General features: G+C 52.9%; 1 protein-coding gene across 5 annotated transcripts in view; it reads left to right on the top strand.

Moving 5' to 3' along the window:
• The first annotated feature begins 2,650 nt into the window (after positions 1-2,650).
• The window catches only part of MACROH2A1 (macroH2A.1 histone), an 85,346-nt gene continuing 81,996 nt past the window's right edge, over positions 2,651-6,000 (top strand). The window contains exon 1 of one of the 5 annotated variants that reach the window (XM_028103692.2): positions 2,651-2,818. The gene's annotated coding sequence lies outside the window, so the exon portion shown is untranslated. Of the gene's footprint in view, positions 2,819-3,182; positions 3,250-6,000 lie in introns of those variants that run through there. The other 4 variants (XM_028103688.2, XM_028103693.2, XM_028103691.2 and 1 more) reach the window with 4 other exon arrangements.

Below are 6,000 nucleotides of genomic sequence, written 5' to 3'. Positions count from 1 at the left end.
TCTTCCCTGAGACAGAACTGATGCTGGGGTGGACGTGAATGAATTACTTCTTGGCCTCCTAGGGTTGTAGATTAGGATCTGTTGGACAGTCATCCTCTGCATCTGGCCTTGGCCATCACTGAGGACCTGGGGAAGAAGAAGCCTCAGGTCTGTCTGCTGCCAGGACACCAGCAGGCTGTAGGAGTCTCCCCCTCTCCACACAGGCCTGGCCTTCTCTTCAGCCCCAATGTTGTCTCTTGTTAAGGTTTCTGGGAGTACCTTCTACATTTTGGACCAGGGTCTAGATAGTGTGACAACACACCTAGAAGGTTTCCTTCTCTGGGAAGGAGTCTTGCATGGGCCTGGCACAAAGCAGTTGCTCAGCAAGTGCTTGTTGATTGAATAAATAAAGTCTGGCATCCTTCTGTCTTGCTGCAGCCCACAGAAGCCTCACCTGGTGGCTGACCCCTGCAAAACTGAGGGGCCTGCCCAAGGACCCAGGGAAGCACAAAGCAACAAGGCAGGCAGCCTCTGCACCTTCCCTGACACCCCTCTGTAGCTTCCCTGAGGGAGTCTCATGCATCCTTAATGCTTTCATAGGGGACACAAAGAATACTCATTTCTCCAGTTTCATCTCCTATTACTCTCCCCTTAACTCATTTCACTCCAACCTCACACTCACTATTCCTTTTTTTTTTTTTTAATTGAGATATGGGGCGCCTAGGTGGCTCAGTCGATTAAGTATCTCTTGATTTCAGCTCAGGTCATGATCTCAGGGTTGAAAAATAAATGAAAAAAAAAAGTTTGCAAAGCAGTGTCCAATACAAGCCATTCATGTATTCATTAATCCAATTAGGTACTGAGGTCATACTTTGTGCCATACACCAATGTGGGTGATGAAGATTAAGCAGTGAACAAAACAGTCAAAAATCCCTGCCCTCTAGGAGTTTGAAATCCAGTAGGGAAATAAAGACAAGAGGCTAAAGAGTTGACATGCCAGACAGTGTAAATCCTATGGAGAAAAATAAGGCAGGGAAGGGGGAGAGTGTAAGATGGGGTGGGGTTTCAAATTTTAGAGAAGGCCTCCCTGAGAAGGTGACATTTAAGCAAAGACCTGAAGGAGCAAGCCATGCAGATGGGGGAGGGGGGAAGTGTTCCAAGATGAGGAAGAGGAAGTGCAAAGGCCCTGAGGCAGAAATGTCTCTGAAGTGGCCAAGGACTAACTAGTGTGTTCTTACTACAAAGAGAAATCATTATGTGATGTAATAGAAGGGGTAATCATATTGCAACACATAAATGTATCTAGTCAATGCATTCCTTAAATTTTGTTATAGGTCAGTTTATATCTCAATTTTTATTTTTTTTTAAGAGAGAGAGCCCGCGAGCCAGCATGGGGGTGGGGGGGGGCGGAGGTAGAGGGAAAGACTCTTTTTTTTTTTTTTTGAGGGAAAGACTCTTAGGCAGGCTCCACGCCCAATGCAGAGCCCACAAGGCAGGGCTCCATCTCACGACCCTGACTTCATGACCTGAGCCCAGATCAAGAGTTGGAGGCTTAAAAGTGCTGAGCCACTTTGCAAATTATTTAAAGGGTGAAAGCAGCATGGCGAGGGGAGGAGGTTACCACTGCTGCTGTAGGGACAGACTGAGATCTGGGAGCGATTTTGGATTAATTCCCTAATCTCTTCCCATCACCTGCAGCAAGGTACACTAAACTTCACAATTCTTCCGGTCCCGCGTGTATTATTATTTAAATTTGATCCACAGCTGGGTGCTGAGGTAGCTTCCCCATCGCAATTTGGCCAGGAAAGGGAAGGAAGTAGAAAGAAGGCCCCTATTTAGGTACCCTGGATGGGGCATTAACGCCTTCGGGCAAGAAACCAATTTAGGAATATATAGATGGGCTTTGTAGGGGGTTCCTTCTCTTTCTGCTTGTCTGCGGTTAAAAAAAAAATGTGTGTGTGTGTGATAATCACTTTTGATGTCAGTAAATCCCAACTTGGGTCCAGTAGTGAACGTTGGCTGAATCAAAGTAGCTAACCGTTTCCAAGGGCAAAGCAGTTCCAGACTTCCGGGGGTCACTGTAAAGAAGCCCAGGGGAACATGGTGTGCAGTAGTTGGTCGTGGCGCACAAAAGGGCTTGAGGGGGCTTGCACCAGAAGACAGCGGCAAGTTCTGAGGTGCGAGGAGGTTTGCATTGCTCGCTGGTAACAGCAATTACGCCTCCCCCTCCCCGGATTAACGGGAAGGCTTCTAGGGTTGAGTCAGCTACAGTCCCGTGCTCAGGCACACAGTAGGTGCTCAGTAAGTGTCGCTAGAGACACAGGGGCTGGGCGGCGCGCCGGAGAAGCGCCTCTGCGGGGGACAGACCCCTTCCGAGCGCTGGGCTCAGGGCGCGCCCGGGCTCGGGCCCGACCCTGCGTCTGACGTCCAGCCTCGAGGCGGGGTGCCCGCGGGCAGGGCTTCGGGGCGGCCGGCGGACAGACCGACCGACGTCCGGGCGGCGGAGCTCGGAGGCCGCGGCGCGCGCAGCCGCGGGGCTGGGGTCAACGCCCGGGCGCCCGGGTGGCGCGGGAGGGGTGGCCGGACGCGCGGGGACGGCATGGGATGTGACGAGCGGCGCGCTGTGCATTGTGGGAATCCCGGGGCCGCGGCAACTGGTTCCAGTTCACTCGGCAGCGGAGCCGGGCGGAGGGGGCGAGCGCGCGGCGCGCGGGCGGGAAGCGAGGAGGCGGGCGGGCGGGCCAGCGACAAGCGCGGAGAGAAAAGGCGCGAGCGGCCGAGAGGGCACGGGCCGGACACCTAGCTGCTGCCACCGCCGCCGCCGCCGCCAAGCCGCCCCGTAAGTGCCGCGCGGGCCCCCTCGCCGCGCGCCCGGTCCGGTCGCCGCGCTCTTCCGACCGCGGGGGCCCGGGAGCCTCCGGGCCTGGCGCGCACGGGCGGCGCTCTGCCGGGCTTGGGTCGCCGCGCTCCGCGTGGCCCACGCGGGGCCTCGCGCGCGCACGGCGCCCTCCCAGGCCCTGCCCGGCCGCGCGGGATTCTCTTTGGTTTTGTTCGAACAGCAAACCCGGAAGCCAACTTCTCTCCAAATCGCGTCCTCCGGCCCGCGCCTGGGCGCTTTTGTGGGAAGGCGACAGTGCTGGCCCCTCCCCCGGCGACCCTTCCCGGCGCGGGCGGGCGGGCTGAGCCGGAGGCCCCGGGGAGGCCCCGCGGCGCTGGCCGGCCAGCCTGGGCCTGGGCGACCCGGAGCTGCGGCGCGCGGAGTTGTACTTGGTGAGGCCCCCGCCCGCCGGCGAGTTGCCGGCCCCCGCACAATAAGTCGGGCCCGAGAGCCAGGTGGCGGTGGTGTAGGCGTCTGGCTCGGTCTCTGCGGAGAGGGGAGGCTTGGCCGCTGGGGGATACTCGTGGGATTGGAGCCAGGCAGGGCTGGGGCGGGGGTTGTCCAGGGACTGGCTGGAGAGGGGACGCGGGAACCCCCCGTTGCCCTCGTTCATCTTCTGATCGGCCTTTTGTTTGCTTTGTGGCTGGGAGTTTTTTTTTTTTAAAAGGTAACTCGGGAAGGCTGTAGGCTCCCAGGGTGGAGAAGGCCGGGAGGGAAGGACTCGCTGGGGGTGGGGTGGAGTGGGGTGGTGAGTGCGCTGGTTGCTGCTGGCGGTGTCACCTGACAACAGGTGTGCGGGGTGGCGCGCCCCGCCTCCACTCCTGCAGGGGCCGTGGATCACTCAGGGATCTAGTCAGTAGATTGGAAGGTTCTTTTAGACCAAATGTTAGGGAGAATATTGCTGAGTCTGAAAGCGAGAAACGTCTGTACGGACAGCTAAGACAAACTTTGAATTCAGCAATTACAATTACCATGAAATCCTTGTAAGATTTTAATGATCCAATAAACAGCATATAAAAATAGACAATTAGAGGGGCATTCTTGTTGGCTTCTCTTTTTCTTCCACCTTTGTGGTTTGAGGTTTTACCGTTAAAGAGGGGGCAAAGTACTTTGTCTCAGGCTTCCTGCTCTGTGGACTAGGGGAATTTCAAACAGCTTTAGGTTTGAGTGGGAGACTCTAGTTGTAAGTTAGGTGGAATTCACCTACTGCAGGCCTCCTTTAGTGTACCAGTCTGCCTTCAGAGGAGTTACTGGCTCTGAAATGGCCACCTCATGCCTGCAACTGGAATTTATACCCCTTGTACACAACTGAATAAAGTTGGGCAGTGTCATCTCAGTCTCCAGTGGGGATAAATTTGCTTTAAAACCTAATTTTTTTCGTAAAACCCCCCCAAAACCAAAAAACCCTCGAGTCTTTAAATTCTTCCCCCCTCTAGTTTTAGGAGGAGAGCGGGAAATCTCTTCATTCTGTTATTTTGTTTTATAGCCTGTCACCATTGTTAATGCTGACCGCTAGATGAAGGCTTTAGGAAGGAAGGAAGCGTTTAAGTGAAAATTATTTGAGGTAGGGCCTTTAGAATGAGGAGTGGTCTGGAATATCACTTGTGACACTATAACACACAGCCGTAAGTCACTGGCGTGGTCTGTACCAAAGTGGCCAGGCGCAGGGAGTGGTACATCTCCGTCTGCCATTTCTTCTGGCCCTGGTGACAGCAGAACTCCAAGACCCCTTATCCCTTTCCCATAGAGGGGCTTCGAGTACATGTATTCTGGGACCTGCCTCTAATACCTTCAGAGCTAATGCTGCCTCTGCTCGTTTAAAGGTGATTTATTGAAATAAACCAAAGTGCAAACCCCAAGCTGGCAAAACACAATAAGAACCTATATATGCTATTGATCAGAATTACAGCAGCTTCTACTCTTTGTTGGATTGTGCCTTTGGATTTGTGGTAGGTTTTTCACAGCTCGGTTCCTGGCACATATGCTGGGAAGGAGCAGGGCTGAGAGGGGCCCACACCTTTCCTGTGGGTTCTCCCCACATTCTACCATTTTAGAAGTACATTGGGGCCCACCCTAGCTCTTACGAGTGAGCCCAAGTGGGTTCCAAAGAGTTGTATAGCTTGTTTGCTTGGATCAAGCCTGCCAGATTGGTGTCCTACAGTCTTTCAATAAATAATTCCTGAGAATCAACTCATGAGTCAGGCACTGGGGACAGGAGCATGATCAAGAAATGCCCAGTCCTCATCCTTGGGAAAGTGATGCAAAGAGAAGACAGGCAAGTGGCTGTTGCAAGGTTGGTGCAGAAGGCCACAGTAGCTCCCATGGTAGCCCCCAGAACAGTGACGTAAGCAGAAGCAAGCCCGTCCTGGGTACAGAAAGGCCAAGTACGAGTTGGCTGGGCAAAGGAGGGCAGAAGCGGACAAGTGTTTGAGGTCTGGGGATCCCCATGTATGGAGTCTTAGAACAGTGAGAATAGAGGTCAGATGGGGGAACTACCAGAGGCTCAGGATGGCTGAATCCTGGAGGGAGTCAGGTAAACCTAGAAGAAGCCACTGAAGGCTCTGAGCAGGAGAGAGACATGGCCAGATGGTCTTTATCCTTACTGGGAATACTTCATCTATTCAACAAATACTGAATGGCTTCTAGATGCCAAGCCCAACCAACCAGGATCCTCCTCTGTTGAAGCTCACATTTAAACTTGTCCTTTGACAGCCTTCCATTGAAATGGCTATCTTAGAGTTTGGCACAACCTTTAAAAGAGAGAGGAGGTGTGAAGGAAAGCTTCCTCTTGAAGTAGGAAGATAGTGCCTTGCCATTGAAATGTAGTGCTGATTCCTTCAGTGCAGCTCCCGAGCTTGGGGCTTTTACAGAGGTAAAATTGTAATCCCAGACTAGCCTCCTGTAAACTCTTTCCTGAATAACACCTGTGTTAGCTTCTGTTTTTTCCCCACCACTAAAAACCTAATACACGAGGAAGATACGTATGCTGGAACAAAATTTGCAGCTTAGGATTTATTTATTATCTCAATTTGTCCTTCTCTCCTTGTTTGTAATTCCTTGGTTCATTGAGGGTAGACTGTAAGTTCTTTAATCATCTGCTCGCTTGATGATGTAGTGTTTTATGAATGGAGAGAGATGTTTTT

Source organism: Eumetopias jubatus, unplaced genomic scaffold (genome assembly GCF_037043125.1).
Source record: "Eumetopias jubatus isolate StellerSeaLion01/CBP00866 unplaced genomic scaffold, mEumJub1_p1.0 scaffold_5, whole genome shotgun sequence".
NCBI classification, from domain to species: domain Eukaryota; kingdom Metazoa; phylum Chordata; class Mammalia; order Carnivora; family Otariidae; genus Eumetopias; species Eumetopias jubatus.
This window is presented reverse-complemented; position numbering and strand designations above follow the sequence as displayed.